This window comes from Dipodomys merriami, unplaced genomic scaffold, assembly GCF_024711535.1.
Source record: "Dipodomys merriami isolate MVZ:Mamm:240054 unplaced genomic scaffold, mDipMer1.0.p SCAF_2945, whole genome shotgun sequence".
Classification (NCBI taxonomy): Eukaryota; Metazoa; Chordata; class Mammalia; order Rodentia; family Heteromyidae; genus Dipodomys; species Dipodomys merriami.
Window position 1 is genome coordinate 15,414 of NW_027204432.1, and position 13,272 is coordinate 28,685.

Consider the following 13,272-nt stretch of genomic DNA (forward strand, 5'->3'; position numbering starts at 1 on the left):
AGGTCAGCATATATTGCTTTTCTTATAAGATTCTTCTTCGGTTTACAGTATTTTTTTTTTTTTACAATTTGGCTATTGCTCCATTTCCTGTTTTTGACTGATTAAGCGAATATGATGGAGTTATACAGGCTTTTCTGTCCTGGCTGACTTTGAATCCTAGCATCCTCAGAACTTAGATTACAGGTGAGTCTCCAGCATACATTAAATTGATTTTTTGAAGTTGTCCCTCACTATCATTTCTAAAATAGTTACATTGCATGTCATATCTGTAAAATTTAGGAAAATGAATGATTGATGTCAAGAGGTCCACCAGAAAAGCGGTTGGACAGACTCCAGATGGACAAAAGTAGGGAACTAACAGTGAAATCAGAGGTAATGGCAGGTACAGGGCAGGGAGAGGATAGAAAGGGGGATTAAAATGGAAACATTCAATACAATTCACATTTTAAAGGATATGTATGCCTATGTACATATAGACAGACACATATGTACACACACCTACCCAATGGAACATATACATATATTTCTGCCCTTTTTCTTCCTTTCCATTTCTTTATTATGCTTCTGAGTAACGAACTAAGGGTCTTTTACATACTAAACACATCTGAGCTTCCCTTCTGTCATTAAAGAATGACAAGCCAAATGTTTTCCTTCCATGTCAGTCTTGAGTAGCTAGGAGTACGGGTGTGAGCCACAAGTACCTACTCTGAACAAATTCTGGTATATCAAATTGTTAATGGAGAAGATTCATACACATGAATTTTTTTTTTTTAAAAAAGGAGATTGCTGATGAATACTTGCTTGTCTGACAGAAGGCATGGATTGAGACTAGAATAGCTGAATTCTAAATTTGTGATTGTTTTCTGTTTGGGTAGAGCTTGTAAGTGTTGATTCCAATATATTAAGTCTCTAAAGATTTTGGGGGAAAAAGGCATGGGTTGTGGAGGTTTGGGTTGTGGAGGTTTTTTCTTCCCACAAGCTCCCATTCTTCCTTTTTCTATTATTTTGTTTTTATCATCATCCTAGTTGTATATTTTAATTATTGAAACTTTGTAACTCACCAATGTGAATTTTCCAAGCCTTATTATAATAATGTATTTCCTGACAACAGTAAAATAGATTTAGATTTAGATAATTATCGTTGTCTACATGGTTCCATAATTAATCAGGAAGGAAATCCATAATTAAATTAGTTATATGTAAATACATGTTATATTCTTTACACTATATTATATATAATATATTATATAAGATTGAATATGATTTTTTCAAACTATAAGAGCATTTAACATTTTTAGTCTCAGGGGTATTTTTTCACAAACTAGTGTAAAACATTATTGGGGAAAGTGGTGATATAACTTTGATTATAATTATATAAATATATATTTGTGTGTGTAGATATAACACTGTTTATAAATAGATGAATAAATACATGTGTATATACATTTGTGCATCTATCTACAAAGTGAATATAATTAAGTTGACCACATTATGTACCAAAAAAGAGCTATGAGTTGTATGTACAAGGTCCAGGCCTATAACCCTAGTTGTATAGGAAGGTGGGTTCTGAGTTTTAGCCTCTTTTACCATCATGGCATTAGACTTTGAGAGGAAGTCTGGGTCCCTCCAGGATAGCAAAGACACATATGCCGTGGGATCACCCTCCCTGACCCCAGAGAAAAGTCAGTAGAAATAAGGACAAGCTTCTTACCCTATGATAATCTACTCAATTCCTGTACCAAGATGGCCACCTGTAGATGGAAAGATAGCATTCCCTCCAAAAAGGTCTCAAAAGAGCCTTCTGAACTATAGTCTCTGACTATGCTGAATTAAAGCTTATTTTTGTTCCCAAGCTGCAAAGACATATAAATATGCCAATGGCTCCAGAGATGGACAAAGTCTTACAAATACTCACATAAAATTATATACTATGTTTCAATAATTCTGTGACAAATCATCAAAGGCATGTCTTGAATTTTTCTTTTCTTTTTTAAAGAATGGAAACACACTGAGTGCATCAGGGGGCGAGGGATGGTTTGGTTGCTGAACTTTTGAATGTACTCCTGGGCATGGGAGATCCCTGTCTGGGTGACCTTTTATGGGGGTGGGTGTCCTCACAGCTTCACAAAACAATGGCCATAACTTCTATGACATCACAGATACTTTTGCCATGGCAGCAGATAAATTTCAGGCACTGATCTGGCCCTGAGGTGGACTCAGTTACATAGAGAGGCACAAAGCATGAGAGGAAATGACTGCTAGACACCAGGCTACAGCTTGATGAGCTGTCCTGACTGGTAACTAGGATTACTTGAGCTGGGACAGGCTCATTCCCATGCTAAGGCTCCTGAGCACTGTTGCAGGGGTTGGAGAAAAAGAAGTGAATGTGGCTGCCTCCATGCCTATTTCATGCTGAGAAGAAAACCAGAAATCATAATCACAATGTCATTGTGGTATTGTGGGTACAATTTCACAGTGGGGATAGGAAGAGACATCCCTGAGGAGGGGACATTTGATCTGAAAGCAGGGCCATCATCCATGCAATTTTCTGGGGGCAGATGTTCCAGGTAGCAAGAACAGCAAGTACATCCCCAATGGTGGGAATGGACCTGACTTGTTTAAGAAAAGGAAGACAGCACTGACATGCTGAGGTTCATGGAACAAGGAAGGACTGGAACAAGGAAGAAGAAAGAGATCAGAGATGAAGACAGGAATAAATTAGATATTGTGTGCTACTTGTTACAGGAAGAAAAGTTCTGATTTTACTCTAAATCTGACATGACCCACCAGAACCAATGTTCTTAAATTGTAACCAGACACACCGGACTAACCTAGAGAATACTTTTAAAATGTGGTGCTAGCCGGGTACTGGTGGCTCATACCTGGAATCCTAACTACCCCCAAGGCCAATATCTGAGGATGAGGTTTGAAGCAAGCCCAAAGAGGAAATTTGGTAAGACTGACTTTCAATTAACCACCAAAAATCTGGAAGTGATGCTGTGGTTCAAGAGGTAGAACATTAGCCTAGAACAAAAACACTAAGGGACAGTACCCAGGCTCAAAATTTAAATCTTCACAAGACAAACCAACAAACAAAATGTGCCCCGTTGTTCATCATTGGGCAATCTAGTTCAATATATTTGGTCTGAGCCTTGGAAATTATATCCTTAGCAAATGCTCTCGTCTGAAATTCTGCTTCATAGCCAGTTTTCAGAGCTCCAGCATCACCACTGTCTCCTCCCAGTTAGCACAGCAGCCTCTCACTGGAAATTTGAAGAAATCTTTTTAGTAATCATAAGAAATCTGATCATTTGTCCACATACATCAAATCAGTACTTGCCACATTCCACTATTCTGAATGTATTTAATCCCTTTTTGAGTTAATAAGCCTTAAGGATTAAAATCTATAGAATAGTTACTAAATTAATTCAACAATCACCATTCTTCCACCCAATCTTATAAGTTTATAAAAGCAGAGACTGCCAGGCACTCGTGGCTCATGCCTGTAATCCTAGCTACTTAGGAGGCTGAGATCTGGGGATCATGGTTTAAAACCAGCCTGGGAAGGTAACTCCGTGAAACTCTTATCTCCAATAAACCATCAGAAAACTGGAAGTGGTGCTGTAGCTCAAGAGGTGGAGCACTAGCCTTGAGCTGAAGAGCTTAAGGAAAGCGCTTAGGCCCAGAGTTCAAGCCCATGACTGACCTAAATCAATCAATCAATCAATCAATAAAAAAGCATAGACTATACTGAAGTGTGCATATGATAATTTCTAACTATAATACTCTCATGAAATTGGGTTTTACAGAAACATCTTGATTGTTTGCCAAAGCAAAGAATAAATGATTTAAATAAGCTACCTAACATCTCAGAAGGAAAATGCTACTGGGTTTAGATCAACTTCATATACCCAGTACTGAGGAAATAAGTTTCAGAAATGACAGAGGCAAAGTATTATAAAAATCACTTTATCATGAGGTACAACCAGGCTGCCTACATCAACCTTGCAGGAAAAATGGGATGAATGAAAAGCAACTAAGGCTTCTAAAATGAGCCAGTTGGTGGTGCTATATGCTTGCAATCCTCAGAAGCCTGAAAGCAGAGGGTCTGGATTCAAAGCCTGCCCAGGAAGAAAACCTTTTTCTCTGCAACCAGCAGATTGGAAACATCAGCTCTGTGCTCACAGCCCAGCTGGATGCCTTCTTCCCACAGAGCTTCAGACAACCAAGACCCCCCATCTGAAATATTGTCAAATATATTAAAATATTATATCCTGTTTGGGAGATAATATTTGAAAGATATATCAAAAACATTTCACTGACTTCTAAAGAAAGAGTGAAAGAGGAAATATGTGCTCACTAAAGGATAAGTTACCTACCAAAATGATATTAATATGGCTAGATGCCCATTTGGAAACTTATCCACTCAGCCATCTTTCCTCACATCTTGTCAGTTAGCCTGAACTGTCAGATTTTTTGATGCAAGGGATGTGTATGAGTATGTAGGTTGTAAAAGTAATAATGAAAAGCTAGACACTGGAGGCTCAGGCCTGTAATCCTAGCTACTCAGAAGGCTGAGATCTTAGGATCCCAGTTCAAAGCCAACCCATGCAAAAAGACCCTTACCTCCAATTAACCAGCAAAAGACAGAAAGCTGAGCTGTGGTTCAAAAGGCAGACTACCAGCCTTGCAACAACAACAAAAGTTAAGGGACAACATCCAGGCCCTGAATCCAAGCCCCGGTAGTGGCGCTCACACACAAAAAATAACCATGATACCACCACAGGATGTGCATATCTTAGGTAAGGATGCAGATGGATGGGATGATGACTGTATTGTAGCCCAGTCTGTGAAAAAACCTAGGTGAAATCTTTCCTCAATACATCTTCATTTCCCTCTACACATTTAAAATCACACACACACACACACACACACACACACACACACACTTACATGGTTATATTTGTCTATATAATTATGTAAAATACATATCATACACACTTGCTTCCGAATTTTGTCCATCTTTTGGTTTTATAGGTAGTACAATATATCCAGGGTTTGGCTCATACTTGTAATTTCAGCTGCTCATGAAGGTGGGATCTGAAGATCACAGTTTGATGCCAACCCAAGGAAACAAATCCTCAAGATTCTTATTTCAATTAAGTAGCAAAAAGCCAGAAGTGGAAATGTGACTTAAATGACACAGTGACTGCATTGAGCAAAATAATCTAAGCAAGATACCAGACCTCCGTTCAAGCCTACGTACTGGCCCACTAGCACTCCAAAAGCCAAAATCCCCAAAAGACCAAACCAAAAACATGTCAAAATATTTTATAACTTTTGAAGCAAAATCCAATGAGGCAATGTAGTTTGTTGAAGATTTGGTGGTAAAATGCTGAAAAACCCCAAATTCCACATGTGTTTAAATGATGCAACAGACAAGCAACCAAGTAAAAATTTCCCAATAATGTTCCTTAGTATCCACTGGGACCCTTGACAAAGATTTTTTTTCTATGCTTTTCAAAAAATCAGTTAATTTTCAGTAGTATAAATCTTTATTATAAGTTATAGAAGTTTTTTAAAGTTCCAAAGTGAATTGAATGTAAAACAAAAAGCACTTAATATTACCAGTTTCTATGCCTCTGGTAGAAAACCTGTAATACTGTGGCCTTTATGAATGAGGAGAGGGAAGACTGGTCATGAAATGTTGGGAAGAAGAGTTTCCAATTGACTGTTTGAAACCCAATCTTCTGCCCCCCACCCCAACAGGCAGAGGCTTGAACTCAGGGATTAGGTGCTGTCTTGAGCTTCTTCTGCTCAAAGCTAGCATTCTACCACCTGAGCCATGGCACCACTTCTAGCCTTTTCTGAGAAGTTTGTTAGAGTTGAGAGACTTACAAACTTTTATGTTTGGGATTGACTTCACATCTCAGTCTCCTGAGTAGCTAGGATTATAGTTGTTAGCTTCCCATGCCTGGCTTATATTCCACACTATTGAACACATAAAATTTAATTAGGAGGCTAAGATCTGGAGAATGGTGATTCAAAGCCAGGCCAGGCAGAAAAGTCTGCAACTCCATCTTCAACAAGCAAAGAGCTGGACTTGAGCAGTGGTTCAAGTAAGGTGAGTATGAGCCCCTGATTTCAAATACCATTATGGGCAAAAACAAAACAAAATAAAGCAATGCCCCAAATTGAAATAATAAAATTGCTCAATACCAAAATAATGGTCATTAAATAATGGTTTGAAGAGTAGAAAACAAATACACCCCTCCATAAATCCACATATAAAAATCTTCCAGTCAGATACCGGTGGCTCAAGCCTGCAATCCTAGCTACTCAAGAGGTTGAGATCTGAGGATTATGGTTCAAAGCCAGCCCAGGCAGGAAAGTCCCTGAGACTCTTATCTCAATAAACTACTCAGAAAACCAGAAGTGGCACTGTGGCTCAAGTAGTAGAGTGCTAGCCTTGAGCTGAAGAACGAGGGACGGTGCTTAGGCCCAGAATTAAAGTCCCATGACTGACAAAACAAAAAACAAAATCCAAAAAACAAAAAACAATAAACAAAAAAGAAACTTCCACAAAATATTTGAAATGGGTGAATTTTCAATAAGGAAACAACATTTTTCTTTCCTTTTTTTTCTTGCAACAGCAAAAGAGATGGTTTATTGTACATGTGTCACACTTGGCCACAACTATGAACAGAACTAGTCCAGAATGTCACAGGTCTGGGGCACAGGACCATCAGGGGATGCTTGGTTATGAGCAAGGTGTGTCTTTCAGAGATGATCTTGGCAATGAAAGTTCTGGATCCACTGGGAAATCACAGCGGCATGCAGTCCAGCATCTCAGTGTCCCAGCCTATGGCATTCCTTATTCCTCCTGCTCCTCTGGCCTCGATGGGTGCACAGACTGGTTTACTTAGACCTCTGCCTCATCTTTCTTCTTTTGCCCTTCAGCCTGCGCATTCACTTCCTCTACTTGGCTCTCATGGTGCTGTTTTTTCTAGGAAGATGGTGCTAAGGCAAAGAGCAGGAAACAACATTTTTCTACCTAAAGATGTCTGTGGGGAGAACAGTGGAAGAAATAGATTTATTCCCAGATATTTAGACCAACATGCCAATTCTGACATATCTATGATGATAGAGACTAGCTTTAGAATGATAAAAATAAACCAAAGGACTACATCCCAAAGTATTGGACAAGGCTAACAAAGCAGAGTAGGGCATCAGGGTATAGGGTAAGAGCTATGTAGAAAAACTAGTTGTTCCTACAATGAAAAGTATTACCAGGCCTAGCAATTCAAGTTTGCCAAACCAAGTAGATTTTGAAAAATAGTCTGTTACTTATTATATTAAAGAAAAATTTAAACTTGTAGGCTCTTCAACTTTATATCAGACAACCTAAACTTTGCTCAGGGGACATGGTACTTAATATTTGGATCATCAAGTGCCAATTGCAAATTTAATTATACAAATAATAACTACTAATAGAGAATGTTAATGGTTTCTTACAGATGGAGCTGAAGGTAAAACTGCTAAGACTTTTCCCACGGAAGAGACTATTCTTATTACACCTCTTCCCATGGTCTTCTTTTTTTTTTTTTTAACAAAACTCGAATATTTCCACTTTATTCACCCAGATGTCCTTTTAACACTTCAAAGGCTGTTTTTGAGAAATAATAAAATTTTCAAAAGCACAAAAAATGCCGCCCAAGTTAAGAAGTTTTGAGATCAAGCAGATGAAAGGGAAAATTTGAGTAAGGAGCAAGTTTAGTGTCCTAGCCATGACAAAATCCTAAGAGTTAGTGAGTGAACACATGACTTTGCACATATCCACAGAATTGAGGTCACATGATGATTCTGGCTCCTGGTCCTCCTCTTTGCCTTCCTGGTCTGACACACCATTCTCTGGGATGCTGAGCTCTTCTTTAGGCTTTCTTCATTCCCCTCAAGTAACTCCTGCCTTATAGGCTTGCGCAAGATAGGCTTTTTCTTCATTTTGACATTTTGTTTAGGTTGAGAAAGCTATTTTTTTCTCCAGTTCAATGCTGTTTGCCTATAAAAAAAATCACAATAAGGGGCTAGGAAGTTGGCTCAGTGGTAGAGCACTTGCCTTGCATGCATGAGGCCCTGGGTTCGATTCCTCAGCACCACATAAGCAAAAAGAAAAAAACCCGGAAGTGGCGCTGTGGCTCAAGTGGTAGAGCACTAGCCTTGAGCTGAAGAGCTGAGGGACAGCGCTCAGGCCCAGAGTTCAGGCCCCACGACTGGACCCAAAAAAAAAAATCACAATAAGAAAAACCCAACTAAGACAAGCATCCTTGGTTAAAGGCATTCTAGGTTGTAATCTCTGAACTCTTAGGAGCTACTTTACTCTTGGCTTTGACTGTCTTTTGTCTTCCTTCTCAATCAAACTCCCCCCACCCCCACTCCTAGGGCTTGAACTCAGGGCTTAGAATCTGTTCTTGTTTGCTTTTTTTCCCCCTCAAGGTTAGTGATTTTCCACTTGAGCTGCAGCTCCACTTCCATCTTTTTGGTGATTAATTGGAGATAACTGAACCATGATGCTCAGATCTCAGCCTTCTGAGTAGCTAGGATTACTCAATGAATTTTCAGGAAGAGGCATCATGATGTTATGGGATTTCATGAAGTCATAAATATGATGATACCCAAAACCTTGAACAAGGATATTCTCAACTTCACCCTAGCATAACCATTGAAGTGAGGGATTTTAAACACTTATACATTAGTACTGCTCATACTCCCCTCAGACTTCAGGATCACACATCACATTTGACTATCAAGCCTCACTGGTTACCTGGAACTCGCAACAACATTTTCTGCTTTCCTTTTACTTGGAGACCTGAAACTTGAAGATTAGGATTTACTTTGTTTAATTTTGAGTCTCCTCGGTATTTTTCTTTAATTTTTGTTAATCAGTTTTTAACTTGAAGTGATACTCTGCTAAGATCAAGGCAACCTAAGACATAGCATATCATTTTTAATTGTCTCTTTGCTTAGTTTACTTTAATCAAGGGATTAAGAAAGCTATTATAAGGTTTTTGGTGGGGGTAGCATTGTGAGGGGAAGGGCAAATGGACAAATGTGGTGGAAGTACTTTATGTGCTCCTAAAAAAGTAAACAATGAAGGTGGGGGAAAGTGGCTCACAACTTTAATCCTATCTATTCAGAAGGTTGTAAGCAGGAAAAATCAGTGAGTCTTATCTCCAAAAAACTACCAAAAGAAAGGAAATGGGTTGTAGCTCATGTGGTAGCATGCTAAGATTAAGCAAAAGGAGCATAGATATGGTACTCAGGCCCCGAGTTCAAGACCTAGAATAAGCACAAAACAAACTAACAAAACCTGCTGAAATTGCTTTAAGAAGGGTCTATGAGAGAAAAATGGTTAGGGTAGATTTGATTTGGGAACATTTGGTATCTGTCACAGTATATGCGAATAGATCCACTATAGGTTGCTCTGGAAATATTATTCCTTGTTCCATTATGAGCTATTTGGATTCACTATTTCAGTGTGAAGTGATATTTCTTGAGAGAAAATTGTCAGTTTGGAGCCCAGCACTGCTGGATCATGCCTATAGCCTTAGCTGCTCAGGAGGTGGAGATCTGAGGACCAATGTTTGAAGCCAGCCCATGAAAGAAAGTCCATGAGACTCATCTCCAAAAAACTACTAAAACACTCCTGGAAGTGGTGCTGTGACTCAAGTGGCACAGCACTAGTCCTGAGCAAAATTAGCTCAAAGACAGCACCCAAGCCCTCAGTTCTAACCCCAGGATCAGCATATACACAGAAAAAGTTTAGTATGACTTCTGAACGAGGTTTTGTACCATTTTTCCATGAGTTCATTTTCAGACAGCACTATGTCCTGTGGGAGGCTTATGTGTTCTGGCTTACATGGCATTTCTATTAGATGATATGTAATAGGCATCTACACAAAATTCCCTCACTCAAATTATATTCTTCAGTTAACAATCTATTATGGGAAAGAATTGAATTTCCCCATTTGTTTAAATACTCAATGAATTTAACAGTATAAATTTGTAGATTGCTATTTAAGTTATATTCCATTTCTATTAGTTTACTCTCTTAAAGTTCTTATTCTTAGTTTATGTAAGTATGTATGTATGTATGTATTTTGTTGGCCATGGGGTCTGAACAAAGGGCCTGGGAGCTGTCCCTCAGCTTTTCAGCTCAAGGCTAGTGCTCTACCACTTGAGCCACAGTACCACTTTCTGTTTTTCTGCTTATGTGGTTCTGAGGAATTGAACCCAGGGCCTCATGCATGTGAGGCAAGCACTCTACCATTCAGACACCTTCCCAGCCCCTCTTTGTTTAGTTTTAAAGTGCCTTTAATGACCTTTCTTATTATAAGATGATATAATTCTATAACTATATCTAGTTTTTTAATTGGTTGATGATTTCCCATAGATTCACAGCCATCAAAAGATACAAAGTATTTCCTTCACCCTTAAAAGAACAGCCAACTTCTGTTTCCTCAGAAGTTGCACAGAGGTTCTTCCTGCAGAGTATCCCATACTTATATCTAACACCATGTGACAGAACAGACAATAACAATGTCTTGTTATTCTGTTATCCTCAGAAAATAAAATGCTATTCAAAAAGACTTTGGACCTTTGTTTCCTCATGTTATTTATAATTTAAGGGAGCTCAATGCCAGACATTACTATTTTCTGTAGTTGTATGTTACAAGATCTACATTCATTCCCATGGAATGTTTTATTTTTGTTGGGTGTGGTGGTCCTTGTACTAGGGCTTCAACTCAGGACCTGGTAATGTCACTTCAGTTTTTTGCTCAAGGCTGGGACTCTTCCACTTGAGCTACCTCACTGCTTCTGGCTTTTTAGTGTTAACTGGAAATAAGACTGGGTAGGTGATGGAGGGGGTATGACTGTGATAAATTGTATCCATGTATGGGAACTTCACAACCTCCTTCTTGTACAACCAATACTTGCTAATAAAAAGAAAGATAATTAGAGGTCTAATTGTTCACAGTAAGTTTCTTGTAATTTCCCTTGTAATTTCCCTTCTTATGTCTTTCTCATTTTTTTCATGCTAGCATGTGCTCAGTGCTGACCCTTAGCTCTTTTTCTTATGGCTAGTACTTCAGCCACAGCTCTAGTTCCAGTTTTTGCTAGTTAATTGGAAGAAAGAAACTATCTGATATTTGTGCCTAGGTTGTCTCTGAACCTCAGTACTCAGATCACAGCATCCTGAGTAGCTAGGATTACAGGTGAGAGCTACTCAGATCCTTGTTGTCTCCTAAATTATCCCATGTCCATTTCACAATGGCAGTCCATTTCCATGGTTCCCAGCTTTGCAGCAAGAGCTTAATTATAATCCAACACCAAGTCTAACCTCACCACAGATGCTATGTTTTGTGTCATACTCTGACTATAGACACCCTTCTCCTGGCTGATGCATTGCAACAACCTAGATGGCTCTCATACTAGGCCACAAGGATAGGAAGCCAGGAAACACTAGCTTAGAAGCTGTTAAATCAGAGGAGCAAAAAGATATCGTAGTGCATTCTGCTGTGATCTTATTCTGATTTAAACAGCCTTGTCATCTATTACCAGGAGTAGCTTTGGCATCACATTCTGAGTAGTGACTGGGTGTAAGCTGGTGTGTCCGAGCTGACTATAGTATTGTCTTGAGCCTGTGCAGACTGAAGAGACAAGCCAGTGCCAGTAGCACACACATTGGAATAACAAAGCAACCTATAGTTAGGCATTGCCACTCTTTGTTCTAGAGTAATGAATGAATGACTCTCTAATTTCTTGACAAGAAATTCCTGCAGACCCATATGCAGCTGCCTCATCAGAGCAAGTAAAGAGGCTGGTGCTGCCTGGAGGAAACACTGTGAGAAGCTGCCAGAAAGCATCTGTTTACTGGACTCATGGGGCTCCTCTGTCCTCTAGAATTAATAACAAATGAGGAGCAAACACCTCCCCCTCTAGGCAGACATACACAGGAAGAGCATTGCCACAGCACAACAGGGGACTCCCACGACATACACTTGATCTGTGCTGTCAGAACTGAGAGTTTTATTTTGGGGGGGAGGGTCCGGTTGTCGGGCCTGAACTCTGGGCCTGTGCCCTGTCCCTCAGCTCTTCAGCTCAAGGCTAGTGCTCTACCACTTGAGCCACAGCGCCACTTCCGGCTTTCCATTTTGCTTATGTGGTGCTGAAGAATCGAACCCAGGGCCTCAGGCATGCAAGGCAAGCGCTCTACCACTGAGCCAACTTCCCAGCCCCAGAGCTGAGTTTTTAATGACACTTCATCCCACAGTGCTCCCTAAAACCTTCATCCCAACCCTGCTCCTTTCATGTCCCTGACAATGTTTATAGGCATCCCACATCCAGACTGAAGATGTTCCTTCATGTTTGGAGTAAGTCTGATCAGACTTTATATGGATCCACTGCTCAGTCAGGACTCTCGATCCCTCCCATCCCCATTTTGATACTGTGTGTCTCTTGACCTATTCCTGTCTTCTCTTTTCAAGATTCAGTCAGGGCCGGGTACAGGTGGCTCACACCTGTAATCCTAGCTACTTAGAAGTCTGAGATCTGAGGATCGTGGTTCAAAGCCAGCCCAGGGAGGAAAGTCCGTGAGATGCCTATCTCCTATAAACCACCAGAAAACCAGAAGTGGCTCTGTGGCTCAAGTCATAGAGTGCTAGCCTTGAGTTGAAAAGCTCAGGGACATCACCCAAGCCAAGCCCAGAGATCAAGGCCTATGACTCAAAAAATAAATAAATAAATAAAAGAAAGCAAAAACATACAAAGCTCAGAATGGCAAGCAGCTGAAAACAGGATGGAATAAACCAACATTATCTATGACAGTTTTCAGATTATGCAGAGAAATGCCTGCATTGTTGAAGCCCAAGCCCATCTGATAGCTGAGTTTTAGCTGGCTGGCATGCCCATGATGCCAGGTAATGATATTCACAAGTTTTGTGATATTATTCGATGACACAAATAGGCTTCAAGTTGGGAAGCTGAAAATTTTCTATTGATCTAGAAGGAGAAATATATCAGGACAAGAAATGGGATTAACACAATGCCAAAAGCAAAAGGCCATCCAATCCAAGGAAGACAGAATAACTCTGTCTCTGAAAAGATGATTCTCTCAAAGGAATCCTGAGCTGAGTATGGTGGTCTATGTTTGCAATCTCTGAATTTAGGAGGCTGAGTCAGAAGTTAGGTTGAGACTAGCCTAAGTTCCATGCC